The sequence below is a fragment of the Carettochelys insculpta genome, chromosome 15, assembly GCF_033958435.1.
Source record: "Carettochelys insculpta isolate YL-2023 chromosome 15, ASM3395843v1, whole genome shotgun sequence".
In the NCBI taxonomy this organism is placed as follows: Eukaryota; Metazoa; Chordata; order Testudines; family Carettochelyidae; genus Carettochelys; species Carettochelys insculpta.
Genome location: NC_134151.1, coordinates 22027903 through 22052564, shown reverse-complemented (window position 1 = coordinate 22052564; position 24662 = coordinate 22027903). Strand labels below are relative to the sequence as shown.

Genomic DNA, 24662 nt, shown 5'->3' with positions numbered 1-24662 from the left:
ACCAGCTGTCCTATAGATCAGTATTTAATTCAACTCCTCAGGGGCCCAATCCAGCAGGTTTTATTGTGGAAACATGCCTGGTGACTTAAGTAGATTTGCTTCAGCAAGGATCACAGGAGTGGACAAATAGAATGGGAACTTTCAACAAGATAAGGGAGCAAAGTAAATTGTGGTTTCTTCCGCCTTTAACCAAACTTTCTTTATTAAAAATAATTTTTAATTGACAAAATCTTCCTTTCTGTTGCATTAGAAGAGTGTGTAACCTTCAAAGCTGGTCTCTTACCAACAGAAGTTAGTCCAGTGACAGATTTTACCTCACCCAACATGTCTCTGTGAGATCTTGGTTGAGATCTCATGGCCGTGCCAGTCTCAGAAGGGTAGCCCTGTAGTCTATCCTGTAGAACAAATTTTAAAAAAGAACGCATTTATTAGGTAATGAGCTTTCCTGGGTAAGACCCACTTCCTCAGATTAGCTCATTAGCTGACAAATTTGTTAGTCTTTAAGGTTGTACAAGACTGCTTGTTATTTGTGACTCCCCTACTATTTTTCTTTGTCATATTCCTTTTCTTTCTGATCCTAGGGCAGGGGTGAGTAAACTTTTTATGCTGGGCCCCACTTTTCATCCCTGCAATTATCAGGGTGCCTCCCCCAACCTGTCTGATGTCATCTGAACTAACAGAAATTTTGGTTATGTTCATATGAAAAAAAAAAAACAACCCAACCCCCCCTTCAGCACGTGTGAGGAAAAAATGTACAATGTGAAAATGTTGTCGTTTGCTATTATAACTGAATAAACATACATAAAACAGTAACATTTTAGCATTTTTAATGAGATGGAGCCAATTGTGTTGTGCCCCCTTACAAAATATCACCCCCCCAAGGCCTGCCCCCCACTTTGTGCTCCCCTCTCCTAGTGAATAGCATGGTGGCATTTTTAACGGGGAAATATTGGTTACCGAGAAACAAAACCTTTATAATAGTTCAAGAAATCTGAGCTGATCCAAACTGCTAAAAACATCTGACATCGAGCCTGTCCCATAGTTATGGTCAAAAATACATGGTGCTTGCTTACCACACCACCACAGTGGACATGACCCCATTGACAATGTTGATTTTAGTGTTATAAGAAGTGTTTTTCTAACTTAGAGAAAAGGGGAATGACACGTGGTAGGTTCCTAAGCAGAAAGCAGGCAGGGATATGAGTTAAAAAGGGTAGAAAGTATGTAAAGAAACCTGAATTCCAGTTAGTCAGATGCATTTTAAATCATTAGGCAAAATCTATACCATTTGGAGGATAGAAAACATGCAGATCAAACTCATCTCCAGTTAAAATTGTTAGAAAATTATATGTAGCATTGACATTACAGTTATAAGGAAAATGTGAATAAAGGGAAACCACCTCCTGTAAGTGAAAAAAGAGAAGCAATGAAAGATACAGTTTCATGCTTATTTAGGTTGGAAGGTATCTCTTGTTTAGAGGTGGTCAAGCCTATCCCTCTGCATTGCGGGGGGACTGATTTAATTATTCCTAAAGCATCATTGATGGATGGGTTTTTAAACTAGCCTTGAATGTCCTCAGTGATTCCATAATTTCCCTTGGCAGCTATTTTGTTGCCAATCTGTCCTTATAGAGATTTTTCTTCAAAGTCTGTTTTCCCTGCTCCAGGTTAAACTCATTTCTGTACTGCCCTTGCTGACTGGTGAGAATAATTGACTCCTATTCCACTGATTACATCCCTTTGTCGATGGCCCTACGTCTCCTCCATTTTCTGTCCTTTAGACAGAACGTGTCCAGTTCCCTGAAACTTCCCTCATAAGCTTTATCTTCTCAAAACGATTGGGAGTCTGAGAGTACAGTAATCCCTCGGTGGATAAACCAGATATGCTGGGGCAGACCCAGTGAGATTTCTTCAAGGGAAGTGGGGACTCTCCAAATTGATTTTTTTTAATGGAAAATTAATGAGAACAGACAAACTGACCCAGTTAATTTTCAAACAAAGCCTTTGATAAAACTTCTTCATGCATCTACTAATTCAACGACGCATTTTAATCTAGTGAGCCAGCCCATTGACATCAATGGATTTAAAATTAGCATGTGCATAAATACATAAATATCTCCCAAGAAAAACAAATAACACTTTTTTTTGCATTATGCATTGGGCAGGACTGATTGACAACCTGGTGTTATGATTCAGAATTCCACACCCTCCTCTAAAATCCAGGGTTTGGTTGTTGGTGGTTTGGTTGCTGTCCCTCTTGTTTAGTATCCAGAAACAGAGTTTGATGAGCAGCTGCTCATCAGAATGGAAAGGAGCAAGCAGTGAAGTGTCTCACTAATGGTCCAGGATTTGTTTGCTGTATTAAAGCTTTGCCGGAATAAGGGGTGAGTGAGCTGGTGAAATTTGCCAATTGCACTTCAGGTTATTCATGGTTGTTAATTTTTGTCAGCATTGCAGGGAACTCGTGGTGGACTTAAATGGTATTGGAGGGGGTGGTCAGGAAAGGAGATGGAAAGTAACATGGACAGATACAGAGTAATGCACATAGACAAGAATAGTCTAAAATCCAAGTTTAGAGGGCTCAGACTTGCAAGTTACCCCAACGACAGAATCTGAAGTTCCTGTGCACGTCTTAGTGGAGGTATCCATGTATTATGCAGTGTCAGACCCTCTAACGTACAGAATGTTTTTAAAGCTCGTGATAACCCATGACGTCTGCACAGAAAACATAACAATGTCACTGTCTCACTTGTGGAGTGAACAGGTGTAAGTGCTCATGTTCCTGGAGGGGGTGTGGGGGGGGGCAGGGGAATATCAGGCTGCTGGAGTGCACAGGAGGCTCCTGAAAAGGGAAGAGAAAGTCAGAGGGGTGTGTGGCAGGGAGAGACGCATCTGTACCCTGTTTTAAACGGTGCTCCTTCAGTGTGAAATACAAGTAATAAATAATAGTGGAGAGAGTACTGTAATAGCACTGTGCAGACATGGGGAACAACTCCATAGTGAAGGTAATGCTGAGACTTGCACTCCACGCAGGTCTAAAATTCACTTTCAGTTTTAAAGATTTAACTTCATCCTCTGCATTAGGCACAGTAACTGCCTGGGACAATTTAATGTCCAGGAAACTAAAAGCAAGTGCAAATTTTTGAAGGGGAAGTGGTAAGAAATGCTCTGTTTTAAAAGTTTGACTGGTTTGTCTCATGTTTCTTTGGTTTCCTTTTGCTTAAAAACTTAAAATGTTCCAAAAGGCTTCAGATTTCACCCAGTAACTCATCTTTACTGTCTCTTGGACACAGGCTCGGTATCTGCACTCAAATTCTTTGCATGTAGGCGTTACTGTTCTAGTTTTTCATAACCAGTTTTGGGTAGAAAAGTGAAAGGAATGAGTTGCCACATGTTTCCATTCTCCACTCTCACTCAACCTGAGCTCAAAAGCTGGGGATGTGTTGTTTTTTCAGGGTAGGTGCAGCATTGCAAAGAGAAATGGAATGAAAAGGGGTAAGGAAAGGTCAGGAGGTGGTCAGCATAGAGGTGGTCAGTGGGACTAGAGAACAACATTGGAGAAAGCTTTATGGTAGCTACTATTTGTGGCTCCCCAGTCATGCTGGAGATCTCTATTTCCCAAACCTAATAGCCCAACTCCCTAGTTCAATGAGGCCCTTGCTGCACTCCTGTAACCCCATTCTCTGCAGGAATCCTTAATTTCCTTGCCTAGTAAGATTGTTTATTCCAATCAGTAATCATTAATAACAAAGGCAAATAACCAGATTTGGTTACTTACAGTAAATTAGTGCCTGAGATGGAAGAGGTCCAAAGAAGACCAACAAACGTGGTTAAGATGTGGAAGGATGTGCATATTTTGGGCCTGGTTCTGTTCAATATCTTCATAATAGACAATGGCGTAGGCAGTGCACTTATCAAGTTTGCAGATGATACCAAGTTGGGAGGCATTGCAAGACCCAATTAAGGGTCACGATTCAGAAAGATCTGGAGAAATGATCAGAGGCAGATAGGATGAAGTTCACTAAGGACAAATGCAAACTACTGCACTTAGAGAGGGACAATCAGTTTCACACATCCAAAATGGGAAGAGACTCCCTAGAAAGGAGTACTGCAGAAAGGGATCCATGAGTCATAATGGACCACAAGCTGAGTATGAGTTTAAAAAAAGAAAACTTGATTCTGGGATGCATTAATAGGAGTGTTGTCAGCAAGGCATGAGAAGTAATTCTTCCACTGTACTCTGTGCTGAATAAGCCATAATTGGAGTAATGTGTCCAATTGGGGCCCCTTATTTTAGGAAAGATGTGGAGAAATTGGAACGTGTCCAGAGAAGAGAAACTAAAATGATTAAAGGTCATATTTGCTAGACCTGTGAGAGAAGACCAAAAGAACTGGGTTTGTTTAGTTTGGAAAAGAGAAGGCTGAGAGGGGATGTATTAACTTTCAAGGACCTAAAAGGGTGTTAGAAGGAAGAGGGAGAAAAATTATTCTCCTTAGCCTCTGAGGATAGGACAAGAAGCAATGGGCTTAAATTGAAGCAAGGGAGGTTTAGGTTGGACATTAGGAAAAATTTTCTGTCAGCGTGGTTAATTACTGGAATAAATTGTCAACGGTGGTTGTAGAATCTCCATCATTACAGATATTTAGGAACTGATTTAGACAGGTATCTAACGGGGTAGATATAGATGGTGTTTTGTCCTGCTGTGAGGGCAGGGGACTGGACCAGACCTGACCTGACCTGACCGCTCAAGATGCCTTCCAATTCTAGTATTCTGTGGTTCTGTTTTATAACGAGTAATGACAGAGACTGGGAAAGTATGTTGCTTTTGTCTACACTTTTAAAATTAAAGCACAGCTCTATGTGCTTTATGGTATATACGGTGCTGGGAGAGAGTGCTGCGTGAACTGCTTACACCAGGGAATCTAGCACTCTAGTATGTTACTCACTGTAACTTGCTTGCTGGGGCAGGGGGCGGGGGGTGGTTTTTTCAAACTCCTGAGCCAGAAAGTTACAGCACAGTAAAGTGGCAATGTAGACTTTGGCAGGGTTAAAGAGTACTCAACAGCGGTATTCAGAATCTGTGCAAGGTATAGTGAAAATCAATCAATCCTTCCTTGCAGTTCTGCCTTACAATACAGCAAAAAAGAGTTGTTTCATTTAAAGTAGTGACTGGTAAATTTAGAGCACATGGAAAAGAATATATCTTCACACAATATATAATTAAGGCTGCAATTTTGTCCCAGGTATTTTTAGTATAAATTGTGGACAGGTCACGGGCCACAAACAAAGATTTGCATGATTTATATTATAAATACCCCTGGATAACTCTTGGGTGGGGGCTCTGTTGAGGGGGAGCAGAGCCTGCTGAGCAGTAGCTACTCTGGCTGGTGGAGGGTCTGCTGCTGGGACCTCCTATGAATTGGCTCCTCTGGCTGCTCAGGGACCACTGCTAGGTGGTCCCCAGGGCTAGCCTGAGTCACCACTGCTTGGGCTATCTCTCAGAGCAGCTGCCTGAGGACAGTCACACTGGCTTCTGCAGAAATCACGGAGGTTGGAACTTCCAGGACAAGCATAGAGTCCTATGTGTTGTCAGTCTGAGGAATCTCTGGCTGCAGGAGATCATGGCACTGAATGTGTGCACTGACTATCTTTGTAACAGTGTAATCACGTTTTGTATTTATCCATCATATGAGGACTTTCAAGCTTTATGCTTGGCTCTGTAGATCTCTTCTAGTGCATCCCCCATTGCACCACCATGCAGCTTTGCAAATCTGACTCAGTTTGTTGGCGTGTATGCGTGAGTTCTAGAGGCAGTGTACTCAGCAGCAGAAATGAAGCTTGGTGTGGGGGATTACAGGAAGAAGGGTATCGGTGCCACTTTGTCTGGTTGGAATACATGTTTTCATTGACTTTGATTTCTCTCAGCCCTCCATCTGTTGATTGTGTATCGTAATGGTTCTAGTGGGACTGGGGCTCTATTCTGACGGGACTGCAATGCAAACGAGGGAAAAAGAGAAGGACTTACAGCAGTGGTAGGCGACCAATTTCGCAGGTGTAATTTAAAACTGGCCTCTGCTCTTTAAAGTCTCATGGCTCTCTTCAGAGGAGTGCTACCGCTAACTTCTGTATCCTAACAAACAAGCGTTCCCTGCAAACCCAGGAGACATTCAGGTGCCACCCAGCTGATTTGCGGAGAGCTCACGGGCACCCACCTTGGGCAGCGTGGCTACGGTTCCACTCCAGCAATCTGTCAGCAGAAGTCACCGTCGGAAGAGATTTCCCGACAACACTTCTGTTGACAGAGTGCGGCCACGTACAAGCCAATCAGAAGAATGCTTGGCCCTGTCGACAGAGCAGCCAGACTGCCTGGCTACTTTCTTGACAAAACAGGCACCCAGAAGCTCAGCAGACAGGGCTGCCCGTTGTTCTGGATGCCCCTGTCTGTCGAGAGAAGGCCCCCCCTCACCAGAGCATTCACACAGCTTTTTCCTCACAGAATCTGCCGACTGGGAGGGACAAAGGGGGCAGTTGCCTTGGGGCCTGGCACTTCAAAGGGGAGTGGATGAGCCCTGCTGGAACTGGGGGGCAGCACCGTGGTTTGGGTGACACTAAAGGCTGACTGCCCTAGGCACCTCCCCTTCTATCATTTGCTCCACCCCTTTGGGGGGCACGGAGCCAGGCCCACTTCCCACCTTATCCTGGAATAGGTTTGTGTCATCAGCATTATGGTCTGTGATGAAAATATTCCAAAATAAGGGACTTGTATTATGTAATAAAACATGAGAAAACAACACTCAGTGGCAACTGGCAACTCTAGATTTCTCCTACTGCCTCTTTCTGTACTGGGAACTTGAGTGACGGATTCTAAACCTAGTTAACACATGAAACAATCCATAGCTGAACTAAACTTTTTTTTTTTCCGAGCGACGTCCAACAAAGGAAGCTGCTTGGGAATTTACTTGTCAAATCACACCTGTGCTAAAAGGCCTGAGAGAGTCTTGAAGACTGATGCATTGCAAAATGAATTAAGTTACTAATCAGTTGATCCACTCAGTCATATCCCCATCCACATTACTTTCTCCCAATAAGTAGTTTTCCTTTGACGTTTTATTTGTGCAAGTTGGCCCTGCATCATCATCTTGCACTACTTTCGCTTGACACGTTTTTTTTCCTTTTTTAACCAGGGAAAAAATTTCTTCAAAATTTTCCCAGATAGGGTCTCTCTTACACCCAGAGACCATGGCAGTTTTTCTGTGGCAAAAGCATGAGGTGACATAGAAAGCTCTGTGTGCTGAACAATGTCTTCCCTTTTTCTTTCAATAGTAACAGAGAGGTAGCCGTGTTAGTCTTTAAAGTGCTACATGACTGCTGTTTTGTTTTGTTAGAATACAGATGAACAAAATAATTTATTAGGTGATGAGCTTTCATGGGGCAGACCCACTTGTCCAGACCTGGAGAGGTCTGCCCCATGAAAGCTCATCACCTTATAAATTATTTTGTTAGTCTTTAAAGTGTTACATGACTGCTGTTTTCCTTTTTCTTTCAAGACCACTCTACTGGTCCCTTCTGTGCTGCCTCCATCCTTTCCTATGTGTTGTGTGTGTCTTGGTCTCAAAAGACAATATCTTGACTAACTCCTCTGCCGCGTTTGGCCAAGGTCCAACCCCACATATGCACAGAACAAAAGCAATTCTGTGCAGTTTGTGTCTGTCTTTGCACCTGTTACTTTTTAATCTGCTGCGACAAAGAAATTGAAAGCCCAGAACTTTCAAGAAGCAAGAACTAGTAGGCAGGCTGGAGAAGCTAGAGCCATTAATTCATTTTTATGAAATTTTAAGTGTATGTGTAGCATGTTTGTGATGAGATTTAATTGTAACTTATTATTAAATGAGAAATTTAGCATTTTTTTATTTATTTATTTTAAAAAATCAGAAACCCATTTAAATGTAAAAATAGTGTGCATGAAATTGTGGCTGGCTTCACACAGATGGGCTTCCCTAACTGCAGGAGGTGGGGGGAAGAGGAGGGTAGATGGTGCACACATTCCAATTCTGATCCATACCATGTAGTCTCCAAGTACAGTCACCAAAAGGTATATTTCTCCCCGGTACTCTGGGCGCTGGTGGGTCACCATGGGTGTTGCACAGACATTAACACAGGCTGGTCCGGATAGGTACATGACGTACGTGTCTTTCGGAACATGGGCCTGCTGAGGAAGCTGCAGGTGGGGACTTTCTCCCCGGAACAGAAGATCACGGGGTGGAGGAAGTCAAAATGCCCATTGTGATCCTGGGAAGACTCCATCTACCCCTTGATGCTGTGACTGGAGAAGCCATACACTAGGAGTCTTGACAGCAGTAAGGAGCGGTTGAACAAAGGGCTGTGCAGGTACAGGAGAATTGTAGTGTGCATTTTTGGCTGGTTAAGAGTATACTAGCAATGTTTGTATGGGAAGCTGGACCTGGCCGATGAGAGCATCCCTATGCTTACAGCTGTGCGTGCTGTACCCTCCATAGCGTTTGAAGGGAAGGGTGAAAGCTTTACTCCGGGCTGGACCACTGAGACTCCGCTCCTGGAAGCCGTTTCAACAATCTGGCTACGTCTACACGTGCACCCAACTTCGAAATAGCTTATTTCGATGTTGCGACATCGAAATAGTCTATTTCGATGAATAACGTCTACACGTCCTCCAGGGCTGGCAACGTCGATGTTCAACTTCGACGTTGCTCAGCCCAACATCGAAATAGGCACAGCGAGGGAACGTCTACACGCCAAAGTAGCACACATCGAAATAAGGGAGCCAGGCACAGCTGCAGACAGGGTCACGGGGCGGACTCAACAGCAAGCCGCTCCCTTAAAGGGCCCCTCCCAGACACACTTTCATTAAACAGTGCAAGATACACAGAGCCAACAACTAGTTGCAGACCCTGTATATGCAGCACGGACCCCCAGCTGCAGCAGCAGCAGCCAGAAGCCCTGGGCTAAGGGCTGCTGCCCACGGTGACCACAGAGCCCCGCAAGGGCTGGAGACAGAGTATCTCTCAACCCCCCAGCTGATGGCCGCCATGGAGGACCCCACTATTTCGATGTTGCGGGACGCGGATCGTCTACACGTCCCTACTTCGATGTTGAACGTCGAAGTAGGGCGCTATTCCCATCCGCTCATGGGGTTAGCGACTTCGACGTCTCGCCGCCTAACGTCGATTTCAACTTCGAAATAGCGCCCAACACGTGTAGACGTGACGGGCGCTATTTCGAAGTTACTGCCGCTACTTCGAAGTAGCGTGCACGTGTAGACGCAGCCTCTGAGACCAGGGCTATTAGAGGAGCACAGCAGGAGGCTGTAAGGATCAGGGAAGCCCTGAGGCAGCAGTTTGATGCTGAAAGCCAGCAATATAGTTGCTAACCATAGGAGTGCAGTGGTTGCAATGCAAGTGGGGGACTCTGATCTTACAGTGCACTTTGTACACCAGCACTGTGTGCTTTGCTGTGGTGTACTTACTTGTTTTTCTGTGTAGGAATAACAAGTGCTTTAAAACCCGAGAATCTCATTTATTAAAACAAACAGACATGTGCAGTGTGACATCTCTGCAGCTTACAGGGGTAGCGGGGGAGGAGGTGAGGTTGCGGTATTAGGGTTACCATATTTGACCCTCCAAAAAAGAGGACACCCCTGAGAGGGAGCGCGTCTGTCTCAGTATCTACCAACTCCCGTTGTATGAATGTACTAGCTGTACTGTAACACAGTGATACGATGGGAGTTGGTAGATACTGAGACAGACGCGCTCCCTCTCAGGGGTGTCCTCTTTTTTTACGTGCTGGTAATCCTATGCAGTATAAAAAAAAAAAAAGCCATCCTATAGCACTTTAAAGAATAATAAAAATTTATTAGGCGATGAGCTTCTATGGGCCAGACAGACTTGGTGTCCCGTTCAGCCGTGCAGTCTACTGAGCTCTCCCATGGGTTTCTCAGGGCTAACCTTCCCTGAGAAGGAGGTGGGGTGCCGTGGGTGCCTGTGGGAGTCTGCAGGGCTGGGCGGGGAAGGGGAAGGTATGGAGTGCAGCGGGTGCTGACTGGGGAAAGGGCGGTGGCCAGAATGTGTTGTGCAGTGAGAGAGAGGCTCATGGAAAATGGTTTTGGGATGCTGGCTGTGGAGGTGGGGATGGGACATTCGGGAGCTGCTCCGTCTGCGGTGCTAGCAGTGCGTGGATTGTGGAGGCGACCGGCAGAGATTGAATTGGGGGGGCCACTGGCTAGATGCCCCTGCCCTGCTCCTCCCATGCCCTGCTCCGCCCCGTCTGCTGCTTCCAGTGTGTGTGGGGCGGTTCCCCACTCCCTCCCTTTGAGCGGTGCCACCTCGGAGTCCTCTTCCGAGGTGCTTACGAGGTCCAAGACCTCTGCCCGGGTCTGAGAAGGAGATTGCCAGGTGTGTGGAGCATAGGTGATGCGTGGAGGGTGCACAGGGGGTCACGTGCATCCCCCGGCATTACCCCCCCGCCACACTCTCACTCCCAGCACTGTGCCACTTCTGATGAGTGCAGGGGCTGGTCCTGCCTCTCCCCCAGTGTGGTGTGACCTGAGAGCAGCTTGAGTGACCCTCAGGCTGTGCCCCTGCCAGGAGGAAGAGGGAGAAACGCCATGCGCTCACCAGAAGCGGCGTAGTGCTTCTGCCGGAAGAGGCAGGCGGGGGTGGGGCCTGGGCAGAGTAGAGATGGGTGGAGAGGGGCCTGGGCAGGGCAGGGGCATGTGATTGATGCTTCCCCCCTGGAATTCCCACACTGGTTGCCTCTGGTGTGGAGTGGACACGGCCGCCTGGAAGGATGTGCTGAGAAGACCCTGCACGTCCCCAGCAAACAGGAAGAGGAATTTCAAAATTACAAAGGGATGGAGAAGGCGGGTCTGCAGGGTGCTCACGCTGGGGGAGGGCAGTAGAACTCAAACTGATGACCAGAACGGTGAGAACAGGCATTGCGGGACAGGTACCGAAGGCCTGTCACAGCGCTGTAGTGCACCATGATGTCCATACTGGCACAGAGAGCAGCAAGTTCTAAGATGCCATTGTGGACACCTTGGGAGTTACAGGGCTGTGAGCGGATCTACCATGTTGTAATTTGCCAGCATAGACTTTGGCCTTAGAAAATTTCTAGGAGAATTGCACAGATGTTACTATGTGGTACAGGAGGGTTAGAGTGAGATGAATCAAGAAGTCCTTTCTAGCTCTGTTATCCTTTTGGATAGGGAATGTGTATTTGCCGCTTCAGGCCATGTTGTAGTTTAGCGAGGGGAAAGACTTACGGTGGCAGAATATCAAAGCTGTCTTCCTGCAAGAACAAACTGAAGTCTCCCAGTAAAGAATTTAGCTTTTCTGCCCCCCAGACTCTTATAGTTGTGCAGCACTGACAAATTTTAAGTAGTAAGTTCTACCCAGTAATAAGTGGGATCAGACTAGACTACAGTAAGTGGATATTACACTTGATCTTAGTAACCGGTTAATAGGTCTGCTACAGAGTCCTGGGCATCAGATCTGCAGCATTTTCATGGGCTTTATGGTGGATGAATTAAGGTGTACTTCTGTTACTGAGATGCATTAGTACGGAGCAAGTACTGCTAGACATGGATTCTTCATGTGTTTATTTTTAAAAGATTCACCGCAATGATTGCCTCACCTGATTAAAAATGTTCCCATTCACGGATGTGCAGGTAGTCATGGGTCGTTCTCTACCAACAGGGAAAAATAAAACAATGGTCTGGACCAAATATTAGAGCAATGTTACGTTCATGTGTAATATTGAAGAATTCAAGCAACAGCTGCAGCAGAACTGATCTCTTTAGGTGCCTTTGCGTTTAATTTTTTAATCAAATGTTTATTCTATAGCTGATTGACCCCAAATTAGTGTAAACAGATCATTGTATGTGACAGCAGAATTATTGTATAAACATAGATTTTTACGTTTATTTAAAAATTTTTTGCAACAAGGAATTCTTAGCATGTCAGGGAGTACACTCTGTTTTCTGACTTTTAAGGAATGTAATAATATTTATATATAAATGCTGCGTGTTTTTTTTCCATCTCGGAAGAAGGAGATCTAATTTAAAAACAATGTGTGTGATGCAAAGCAGAGAGTTTTGACTTGCACAGAGGTGCATGTGTGTTGTAATGTTTGCTGAAAGGAGATTGCTTTTTTTAATAAAAACAATTTCTTTCAAGGACAAGTCATTTTGCTTTTTAGAAAGCAAATTGCACATATATGAAGACTTTGTTTTTTCTTTTCACAGCTTCCTCCTGACTTCATTAATTTCAAATGCATGTGAGTATTTCATGGTATGACGGATCTCTAGACCTAATTCACATTGGGATCACAAATGCATTGGCTTCTGTGGTCATTGTAAACAGGAACTTTTTTTATTTTCCACAGGAACCCTGCTTTCAAGAAAAAAATCTTCTCCCCAGAACTGTGCTTGCTACAAGCTAGAACTCCCCAGTAAGCACTTGGTAGCTTTATTCATATGAGTAGTCATGCTGACTTTGTGTTTGCTAGATTATCCCCTAATCTCTTTCAGCCACTCTGTAGCAGGGATTAATAACAAAGATTTAAGACAAAAACAATGCTTATCCCTTTTAGCCAAAAACACTGTTCTAGAATGCTAGCAATGTGTTTAATCTCACCGTGCGTAGGCTTTTGGTTTTCATTGGAAAACTGTGCCTGCAGGAGCCCTTTTATAAATTGTATAGTCAAGAAATAATTACACAAGCCTTCAGATGTCTGAAGTGCAGAGTTCCACTCCTCTTCCAGACTTGCCCAATGAGCATAGGGGTCTGGGTCAGAATTTTGGTTTGTCCTATTACAGAGGTGACAGTCAGATGTGAAATTCAGGTCGAAACAGCTGAAAGCTCTTGTGTGGATTCCTTTGCACACGCCTGAAGGCGATGATCATCCTTATATGTGTACAGCTTTTAGCAGAAATGGAGGCCTGAGCCTTAATTTGGGCCTCAAATTATTACAAAGCATTTATTTACCCAATTTTGTTTATTAGAACCACTTCAACGCCACCTAGTTAAATTGCATTTTAAAACAATTGTTCAGACATGAGCGAGATCCACATGTACAAATGCAACAGGGATTCTGAGCTGAAGAGAAGAGTCACACTGGGTAGCACAGAAATCAAGTAAGTTGCTTAGTTCAGGATTTCAGATAATATATGGTATAAAAATAAGCTAGTGCAAGTGGACATTGAAGTTTCCTGTTTGTTTTTGAAACTTGCAATCTGTGTGCGTGTGTAAAAGTCACCCAGTTTTATGTAGTTTTTCAAGTCACTTCCAGTAACACATTAATGTGGACATTTTCAAGTGGTATGTGTTTAATCCTTTAGCTCTGCACTGTTAAGTCTTGTGGCTAAATTATACAGATGGAGTACTGAAATAGACAGAAATAGTGGGGGGAGGGGGGATTATATTGAAAAGACAGGGGATTTAGGTAAGTCATTGTTAGCCTTTGATCACCTTGAGACTGCCTGGGAAAACTCTCTAAATTCTGGAACAACAAGAAGTCTTGTGGCACCTTATAGACTAACAGATATTTTGGAGCATAAGCTTTCTTGGGCAAAGACCCGCTTCATCAGATGCATGAGTCATGCATCTGATGAAGCAGGTCTTTGCCGATGGAAGCTTATGCTTCAAAATATCTGTTAGTCTATAAGGTGCCACAAGACTTCTTGTTGTTCTCGAAGCTACAGACTAACACGGCTACCTCTCTGATACTTCTCTAAATTCTGAATTGTTTTGATACCGCTTTTTGGACTTATACGTTGTATCCTGTCCTTTCCTCCGTGCTCTCACATTATATCCTCCATCCTGCGGATGCAGAGTATGGTTAATGTTGTAAAGAACTGTGATATTGAGAGGGATTAATGTAAGATTTGGGTTTCAAATGCCAAAAGCTGGGGTGATGTAATGTGGGCTATCAAAAAAGCTTTATTATGAGTTTAGTCCCAGTACACACATTATACTGTGTGGCAGCAAATCTGTTTCAGATGCTCATTTGTGTTGCAGTGTTGTAGGATTAAAAAATCCACAGGGATCTTATTCCTTCTCACTTAGTTCTCAAAAAATCCAAATCAAAATAAAATCTACCATTAAAAGGAACTCAAAGTTATTCTGGCCCCAAATTTGTCCTGTTTTGACAGTGGTGCCTTGACCTTGCGTTTCTTCTCCAAATGTGGTCCTTATACTTAATGGTAATTTTATATTTGTATTCACTGTGCATAGATGTGCAACTTTGTCATTCTAACAATAAACTACGTTAAACTCTTGTTTGTCTGGTATTTGATCAACCGGAATGCTCAGATCACCGGCATAACGCAGCAAACCTTCAGCCATGATGCGGCTTTTTTTTTCCAGACAGTTCCAGGTGCTGCACGAGCTCTCCCAGGCTGAGTGGGTTTATTGGCAGCTCTCTGCTGGGAGCTGCCAGGCGAGTCACCCTGTGCTGTGGCTGCTCCTCCCAGCACCCGCTGGGGTGCTCACAGATCCCTGTTGTCCGGGCAGAGGGTTGGCTGCAGGGCAGCAGTCAGAGGCTCCCCATGCTGCTCGGCAACCCCTGAGTCCCACCAGCAATTCCCAGTACCATGTGGCAATTCCTGAGCCTCCCTAGCGGCTCGCCCATGCCAATCCCTGAGCCCGCCAGCAGCTCCCTCCACCGCGTGGCCATGTGAAAGCCCTGCCAGCAGCTCCTGTTGTCCCCACCAAAAGTTAAAGGTGGGGGAGCTGGTGCTGGGGGGTGGGGGCAGGAGGAGCTGAACTTTCTTATGGGGGAGCACTGACTCCTGGCTGTGCCTCCCCCCAGCTACTCTCGATAAACCAGAATATTTGCATATCTGCCAACCTCCTGGTCCCGGGGTTGCTGGATACGAAAGAGTGTACAGTAATTAGTGTTTCAGTACAAGTGTTAATGGCTGGACACACATGCTTCAGGTGTGGATTGGCTTGTTTGCCAATCTGACAGGATCATCCTGGAGTCTCCAGGATTTAAAGATCAATCTTCAAATTAAAGAGGGTCGTGTGATGAAACCTCCCAGGAATATAGCCAAGAAAGATTGGCAATGCTCTTTTACAGGGAGTTCCCTTTTGTCAAGCCCAGCTGCTCCTTGTGCCTCTAGGATGCTTTTCATTTAGCGATTTCCACTGCTTTGCCATACAAATGGGAGCTGAACACTACCATTTTTCAGTCTCAGAATGATGCAGCAGAGTGCTTGATCTAATCCAGCTAGAGTACACTGTGGTTACCAGTTTTCAGATGGCAATACTGAGGCACAAAGTGGTTCTGCAACTTTGTCTAGAACAGTTTTTCTTAAACTATGTTCCACAGAATGCTGTCGGTGTACAATTCACAGATACAATGTTACTATTTCATTGTTATGATACCTGATTAAATTACTTTATTTTGTTTTTGCTGTATATGTTGTTTGGGGTTGTGGTTTTTTTTTTTTTTGTCGGACAGTTTTTTTGAAGAAAATGTTCATAGGTGTTCTGCATAAAAAATATTGTTTGAAGTTTTTTAGGGTCTCAGAAAGCTGAAGAAACACTGGTCTAAAAAGTCTGGGGCAGAGCCAGGAGTAGAGTATGTGGCTTTTGATTTTCTTTCACATTCCCTAACCCATAGACTATGCTGTATTGGAAAAGCAGCGCTGGTCAGTTTCCTGGCTCCCTGCCACTTGCAGGAGCTGGGAAACTGACCAGCACTGCCTCAGCTGGCTCTGGGCTCCCTGCCACTCCTGGGTGCTAGGAAACTTTGCCAGCTCCCACAAGCAGAGGGACTGGGGAGGCAGGCTGCTGCCTGGTTCCCAGCTCTCTGCCACTCATAATTTTGACTCGTGTTATTGCAAGAAGTATGTTAAGTTGAAACCCCATGAGTTGGGGGCCTCCTGTATTCAGTTTCCTGAGGTTTCATTAGTGTCCATTCTTTCTCTGGGGAAGTGATTGTCCAGTTTGTCCAATATACATAGCAGAGGGGCATTGCTGGTACATGATGGCATAACACATTGGAGAAAGTGCAGGAATATGAGTCCCTGATAGTATAACGGACGCAGTTAGGTCCAGTGATGGTGTCTCCAGTGCAAATATGTGGACAGTGTTTGCAACAGGGTTTGTTGCAAGGAAAAATTCCAGGATTAGAATTTCTGTGATGTGGCCTGTGGTTGCTAGTGAGAATTTTCCTGAGGTTAGGTGGCTGTCTGCATGAAAGAACAGGGCCAGTGAGAGTGCAGAATCATGTTCTAGTATAGGTTGTAGCTCTTTGATAATGTGCTGCAGGGGGTTGAGCTGGAGGCCATAGGTGATGACAAGTGGGGGTCTGTTATTAACCTTCTTGGGCCTGTCTAAAAGTAGCTGGTTTCTGGGTATTCATCTGGTCTTGTCAACCTGTTATTTTAGTTCTCCTGGGGGGGTAATTCAGTATTACAAATGCCTGAGAGAGCTTTTGGAGTTTTTGGTCTCTGTCAGTAGGATTGGAGCAGATGCAGTTGTGTCTAAGGGTTAACTATAAACCAGTGCTTTTTTCTAGAAAAAAAGGTACCGGAACTCAAGTCTCATTCACCCCACCCCCCTTCCCACCTCCAGGCTTAACCCCAAATGCCCCCTCAACTACCAGGCTTATACCCCTCTCAGCCCCAAACAACCTCCCCCAGGCTTAACCCCTTGTGGCCCCAAACCACTCCCCTACCCCAGGATTCTCTCACTTACCCAGGAGCTCTGCATGCTGCCACCCTCCCAGCTGCTCCTTTGCCAGGCCTCTGTCGTCTTTTCACTGCAGCTGTGCAGCTCCCCCAGCCCTCCTACTCCCCCCCGCGTACAGCGCGGCAGGGGCAGCTCCCTGCTGCACTGAAATAATAGGATTCAATTTAATTGGTTTAATGGTTAGATCCTTCCTGCCAGCCATCAAACCCATTAAATCGAGTTCTACTCTTTCAGCACAGCAGGCAGGGAGCCAGAGGAGGGAGCAGCAGCTGTGGTGGGAGCCACAGATGGCTCCTTAAAGAGTCACCTGTAGCTCAGAGCTGCCCAGCTGGCTTCCAAAATGGCAGTGTTGCTGGCTCTGTGATCTGGATTCACAAGAAAAAAGGTGGCAAAACACCATTCTGGTACATCCCTCCAGAAGAAAGCCCTGCTATATGTGGGAGCACGAGCACCTGGTGGCCGGGCCTCACTCGCAAGGCAGAATGACCATACACTCCATCTTGGAATGCTATCATACAGCGGCGGGAAGGTCTGAAGTCAGGCCAGGAGAAAGAAATCAGAAAGTTGACAAGTAGTTGGAGAGTCCCCAAAGAGAACATCCTGACAAGCAGATAGTAAGCCCCCAAAGAGAACAGCTGGGGCTAGTAGCTGGAAGCCCCCCAAAGAGAACATCTTGGTTGTACAACATCAGAGGGTCTCAGGGGAGGTTCAGAAAAAGACCAAGGACAGAGGAAATCTTGTAACATGTTCTAACAGGCCGGGAGAATAGAAAGCCCAAATTAGGTAACAAACGCTTTAATTGGCCAGGTATCGAACCCCCAAGTAAGAAACAATATAAAAGGTGATTTAGCAGGAATAAGGGGGTGGGCTCCTGGACACAAGGCGGAGGCTAGCAACTTCCAGTCCAGACAGCAGACCCCGGCCTGATCACCCGGACGTCACCACCACGAAAGGTCCCAACCAAGCCGTATCTCTGACTTGAAGGGCCGCTGTAACGTAGTTATTGGTGAGATGTGGGAGCATTGGATGTTATTGGTAAGTCACATGTAATTATATATAGTTATATGTAACCTAGTATTTAGCTTATGCCAAATAAATAACTATCTATATATATATATATAACAAGTGTTAAGTAATTGTAGTTACAAATAAATGAATAAATCACTATTGGTAAATACCACTAGCTGGTCTAGCTGGGTCTGTATAGAGAATTATTGGGACTTAGAACAGCCACAGGGCATTGTGGTGTTCACAATCGGAGTGTTATTGTTTCTGGTACTCATAATACTGTGGAAACCTAGGTTTTAAAGTAAATACACTAAATCACATATTGTTGCTACACTATATCAGGCTGCTATAAAGGTGGGGTGGTTGGTCCTGGGCCACCCGACTCCCCCCGCTGTATCACACCCCACGCGCACCCACGGGACCCGGAGTAGGTCGGCACATCGTCACTATAAACAATGGATTGTGTGATGTGCCCTGAATGGAAGCTGGAGGCATGTAGATAAGAGTCGTGGTTAGTGGGTTTGCAATAGAGAGTGGGATTGATTTGCCATCGGTGATTTGTAGTGTGATGTCCACAAAATGGATTTCTTGTGTGGAATGGTCAAGGCTGGGACTGGTGGTGGGGTGCAGGTTGTTGAAAGCTCTGTGGCGTTCTTGGGGTCTCTTTAGCTTGGATCCAAATGATAAAGAGATCATCAATGTAGGGATAGGAACTGAGGAAACATTGTTCTAAGTCAGCTATAAAATCGTTAGCATACTGTGGGTCCTGTAGCAATGCTGCTGAGCTGGAGGTATAAATTGTCCCCAAATCAGAAACAGTTGTGGGTGAGGACAAAGTTACACAGGCCTGCCACCAGATGTGCTATCTTGTTTTGTTAAGGTCACATTTGTTTCCTTCACCAACTAGGAAAAGAAGATCTGCAAACTATAATTTGATCACAGCTGTTTCTAGCAGTGTGCTCCTGAGGAAGTAAAGCTTCTAGGACAGTAGGTGTGAATTGGCTAATTTCAGTCCTTCCTGCCATGAAGCATTACTTCAAAGTGTCACCCCCTTCTGCTAACACTTAGACAGGGTAAATGAAGGCAGCACAAAGTGTTTGGGAGAAAACAATACACCTTGAATTTCAAAACTAAATTACAAGGATAGTCTTAGTTTCAGAGGGTAGCTGTGTTAGTCTGTAGTTCCACATATGAAGGAGTCCTGTGGCATCTTAAAGACTAAGGCTATGTCTACACAGAAGTGTTACTTTGAAATCAGCTATTCTGGAAGAGCTACACAGAATGGATTTCAGAGTAGCGCTCAGCTGTTTTGAAATACAGCATCTACACACAATAGAGCCTATTTCAAAACGGGTGCACTTATGGCTCATTTTGAAATCGGCTCTATTCTCCGTCTACATAGACCCTGTTTCGAAATAGGTGTTTCGCAGTAGGTGCTGTTCCTCATACAATGAGGTTTACTGATTTTGAAATAAGCTGACCACTATTTTGAAATTATTTTGAAATAGCAGTTGTGTTGTGTAGAGGCTTGCAAAGTTATTTCAAAACAATGGCGGTTATTTCAAAATTACTTTGCTGTGTAGAAATACCCTAACAAATGTATAAGGTAATGGACTTTTGTGGGTAAAACCTGAAGAAGTGGGTCTCACCCATGAAACCTAATACATTTGTTAGTCTTTAAGGTACTACAGGGCTACTGGTTATTTGTGAAGCATATTTTTACTCCTTTTACATAAGGCATTGTACTTGGCAAGGTACTATATTGTGTATATTTTTAATCTGCTACAGCTACTCTGTGGAATACATCAAAGGGGTAGTGGTGTTAGTCTGTAGCTGCAAAAATAACCAGGAGCCCTGTGGCACCTTAAAGTCCAATAGATTTATTTGGGCATAAGCATTCATAGACAAAATCCCACTTTGTAAAATGCAGAGAGTGAGGTTTTGTCCACAAAAGCTTATGCTCAAATCTGTTTGTCTTTAAGTCTCCATTGGACTCCTCATCATTTTATGAAATATGCTCCTTAAAGATTTTAGTCTTCTCTGTGCCGTTATTGCTGTGACCCAATACATATGTATAGCTAAGTTCATGCACCAAGATCAACATATAGAGGTAGACTTGTTGACCGTAGTAAAGGAATAGCTGGATTTTCTACCCCTTTGCTAGTTTTACGTTATTGTCCATTTCTGACTGGTGGCTGGCTGCTTTGCTCTGAAAACTTTTGCAGTTCTTGCCTGTTAAATCTTTTCTTCCTTGTTTACTGTAGCTGAGAATTTGGGTGTTTGGGACTGAAGCTGGTATCTACAATCTAATTTACCAGTGCTAATACTAGTGGGCCAGTTATTTAGCAATGCAGATAATATTTTATTGTTCTTAGAAGGCTGCAAGAATTAAGAAATGGAATTCCTGGGAATGTGCCTTAATTTTACGTCCATGTACGGCACCTCTATGGAGCTGTTGATCTTTTTCACTTCATCATTTTGGCAAGGAGCTGAAAAGAAGAAAGGTGGGGTGGTGTTACTCAGGAGGATCCAAAGGAAAACTCTCCCATTTCTCCCAATGAGAGAATTAGAATGACTTGTGCCTTCAGTGGCCTGATTTAATTAAGAGAAATAAGATTCAATCAGATGGAGAGCACAGGTAGAAGAGCAAAGTTATTGGGCTTCAGCACCCAAGAGTCAGTCCATTCATTTATTATCAGGGAGACTGTCAGGTCAAGCCAAATCTCTTGCTCAGAGCAGGAATTGGAGGAGTTCAGCTTGTCCATTTGATACTGTTGGGTTCATTGTTACCTCCTCAGCGGGAAAAGGACCCTGCTGGAAAAGGGGAAAAAATGCATTGGCCCTCCGTTTTGAACAAACTTTACCGGAGGGATGATTGTTCTCTGGTCTGCTCTAAGCAGTGACCATGTGTGAATAGAATACCTGTGTCTTTTTTTTTTTTTTAAACTAGAGTGACATGACTTCAAAAACACTGCTGGACAGGAGATCAGTAGCTGGCACTTCCTCTTCTAACTCATTCAGAAGCAGCTTTAAATCGGATTAGCATTTTAACAAACACTTCATGGTTAACTCTCCGCAGAGAGGATCAAAGGACAAGGAGAGTTTTTCAGCTGTTTGCTTTTCTCTTTATGCAGGAACTTTACCAGGGCCACATTTTTTTTTAAATCCAACAAACCATATAACCACAGGCTAAAATAAAATGTTGATTATCTGTTGACATTTTTGTGTTTCCTTTTTTGCTAAGGTCTTACCCAGGAGAGCTGCGTGCAGGTACTGAGCACCCACAACTGCAATTTAAATTGGCAGGAATTCAGGGATCCCAATAGATCTGGGCTCAGCACCTGCCAGAAAGTGCTGTTTTAATTTAACTTCAATAATGACCCACAGGAGGGGGGGAAAGACCCATTGGACAGGAAAACACAATAAGAAAATGGTTTCTTGTGTGTAACTGGGACGGCTGCTGTAGTAGAAATATTGTAGTGATATACACATTGCTGCCCTTCTCTCCCTCTCTCCCCCCACCCCCTGCAATTTGTATTTGTGTGTGCTTTTTATACCTTCTGCGTTTGTATATTTTACACTCTCTGCTCAAAATAAGAAGCAAAATAAGTGTTTTAGGTCCCATATTTGAAGTAAAACAACACACAGCTATTAAAATTAATGAGCGTAAGAGTGGCCTTATGTCTAAAGAAATGTACTGTCCTAGGAATCTGGAGTTCTGGATTCTTTTTCTTCTTGACTCGGCTACAGCTGTTCTCTGTAGGATCCATAATCTCCTCATATCATTACTTCTCTCTGCACATGGGGAATTTGCTGTGAAGCACTTCTTATTTTGGTTGCAAGACCTAGGGCTTGTGTACACTTCCATAAAGATTGACCCAGTCAGGGTTGATCTTCTGGAGTTCAGTTTTACATGTCTGGTAGAGATGGATGAAATCGATCAATCTGGGGTCAGCAGCTATTGCAGGGAGTAAGGGGGGTCAACAAGAGAAATGCTCCCATCAACCTTCCTCAGTGAAGACAATCACAAAAGTCTATTTCTAATATGTCAATTCTAGCTACGCAATTGCCATTGCTAAAATTGCGTATCTGAAATCGACTTTTAGGTCTAGTGTAGACCTGGCCTTAGTATTTGCTAAACAAACTAGGTTTGAATGGAAGCCTGTTGTATCTCAAGCCAGGTCAATAGTAGGGGAGAAAGTTAACATATGCAACTCCAGCTATGAGAAGAGTGTAGTGGGAGTCAACATATCAGGTTGAATTTCTCCACTGTCCTAACAGGCAGTCAATGGGAGAAATTCATTGACTGTGTGGAGGGTTGAAGGGGGCACCCTCAGCATTTGATTTAGTGGGTCCATACTAGACCCACTAAATCAAACCCCGGAGATCAACCTTCATCATGTAAACCTGGTAGTAAGTATAGACAAACCCATTATGGATTAACATTCCATCTGGCCATTACTAGATACTGGCTTGAAATGGAAGCCCAGATCTGAATACCTCCAAAACTTAGGTGAGTTGTATCTCAAAGCAAACTTTGTAACTGACCCCTGGTTATAACTGGACAGAACCAAATGCCCAAAACTCTGGGAAAGTTTAGATTCAGATGCTAGCATTGCACTTTAGACCCATCTCTATCTCAACTAAAAGTTGGCCTGGGTTCACTTAGAATTCACCTAAGCATCATGAAAAGTTATCTGAGCTCAATTTTGCATTGATAACAAAATCTGAGCCTAGAGTTACTGGGATCTAGGTGATGATGGTTATAAGGCTGTTTAAAGACATTTGTAACTTCTTTTATTTTTAGTATATTATGTTTCTTTTCCTTTTGTCTAACTGATTTGGTCAGCAATACATATGATAAACAGAATTAAGATGAATCTATATAATAAATCATCTATATTTCATATGTGAGGTGTTTAAATAGTCAGTTAGTTAAAGACACATTTTCTGACTTTTCAGATGAAAATGTGTGAAAGAAGCATGTATGCTCCTTACTCTCTTTGTCTGCTTAAAGTTATAATGACAATTTCAGTTCATTTAATGTTTTGTTAGTTTACATAAACCGTTTTGCTAATCAATATTTATGGTAAATTGAGAATACCCTTGTGGCAGTGACAGCTCCCAAAACAAATGAGACTACTTCCTCTTGTTTATTGCTGATGGCTCTGATAAGGAACTCAGACAGTGAATAAACACATCCTAACCCTGCTGTGCTGTGCTTTCATAGCCATATAACTGTTGGAAAAATCAAAACTGTCTTTACGTAAATTGTGAAATGTTTTGAGCTCTTTGCATCTGAAAAAGCATAACTAGAAAGGAAGGATTGTACAGAAATCACTGACAACTGCAGGCATCAACACAAAATTTGATGGGGTTTTTGATTTGCTCGTGGTTAACTAACAATTATCCTTCGCCCCTTCTCAATGTCAATTTATGCAGTGATATGAGGGAGTCAGATTTATTTTGCCCATTAGAGTGTGATGTTGCCTAATAATTGCCCAGGAAAGAAAGAAAGAAAGAAAAGTCTTGTTGCTCTTGCCCTGCAGCTATTTCTCATGTGGAATACGGACCATTTTTGGATTGTAGCGTAATAAAGGATGAAAATAAACAACTGCAAATTGAGTTGCAAATTTGTAGTTCAAGTTATATTTATTCAGTTACTGGTATTTTAACTTTTAATGCCTTTTCCATTTCTGAGACTTCAATGCAGTTTAGAAATGTGAGTACTTATTTCCAAAGAGTGACTAATGGGGACCTGTTGGCCTTTTTTGCCACCTAGTGCCTCTGTCCCTGCATTACTGGGAAAACATTGACCTATGGAAAGAGTGGGGATTCTTTTGCAATATTTGTCTATGCTAAATGCCCTAATTTAATTTAATTTAATTGATAAAATTTGGCATTCTCTATTCTAATCAGGAGGACACTTGATGGACTTGTGGAACCCTTTACTAAATAAAATGAAAAGGAACAGGTTTGAATAGCACCCCTGGTTTTTTAGTATCCCAAGGTTAATCACAGCTACCTCACATGTTTTTAAATACAACTTGTCCCTTTTCATGTTACGTGCTAAATCATGCTTAACATTGCATTAGACAACATGAAACATTGTCCCAGTTATTGACATGTCTGCAGATAGTAATGAATTGATCCATAATTCATGATCTGCTTTCTAAATTCCTACTGATGTCAGGTTTATGGCCCAGATTCGCATCTCATCTACTTCATGGGACATTAGTAGGACTTAAGCCCATACTTACATAGATTGCTGAACGAAATCCTACAAATCATAAAGTGTTAACTACAGGTTGAACCTCTCTCATTTGGAGCTCTAACATCTGACAACATATGTAATCTGGCATGATTTTAGTTAACTGGATGACCACTTATCATGGGTGTGGCCAAGTTTCCTGTAGTCCCACATAGTTTTTCTAGCCACTAGTCCTCGCTCTCTGCATGCTCAGTGCTGTTGGTTAGCTGTAATTTACTCCAAATGTCTTCTGAGAGCCTAGTAAACAGTGGAAGTGTTGGTAATGCTGCTAGACAATATTGACCTTCTGGGGGCTGGAAAATTCTCTCTGGCACTGATCAGGTCCCAAGGGTGCTGGATTAGAGAGGTTCAGCCTGTATTTGTCCTCATTTCTGATTTGTGTACAGTTCTGCATCTCTGATCTTGTTCTTTGCTACTTTCTCCCACCACCTCAAACAACAGTGCCATGCAATGGGGTGTCATAGAATCAAAGACATGTAGGGCTGGAAGTGACTTCAGAAAGTTGTTTAGCGCAGCTCCCAGTGCTGAGGCAGGACCAAGTAAAAGCAGACCATTCCTGCGGTGTGTTTGTCCAGCCTGTGGTTGTCTTTGAAACTTCTAGAACTTCCCTTGGAAGCCTGTTCCAGACATTAATGAATCTGATAGCCGG

At 43.7% G+C, this 24662-nt stretch overlaps 1 protein-coding gene across 5 annotated transcripts in view; it reads left to right on the top strand.

Moving 5' to 3' along the window:
* Positions 1-24662, top strand: part of ARHGAP26 (Rho GTPase activating protein 26) — a 544666-nt gene that overhangs the window by 15532 nt on the left and 504472 nt on the right. For 4 of the 5 annotated variants that reach the window (XM_075009641.1, XM_075009639.1, XM_075009640.1 and 1 more), the window contains exon 2: positions 12279-12310. The exons of the other annotated variant lie outside the window; for it this stretch is intronic. The gene's annotated coding sequence lies outside the window, so the exon portion shown is untranslated. The remainder of the gene's footprint in view (positions 1-12278; positions 12311-24662) is intronic. 5 annotated transcript variants of the gene reach the window in all.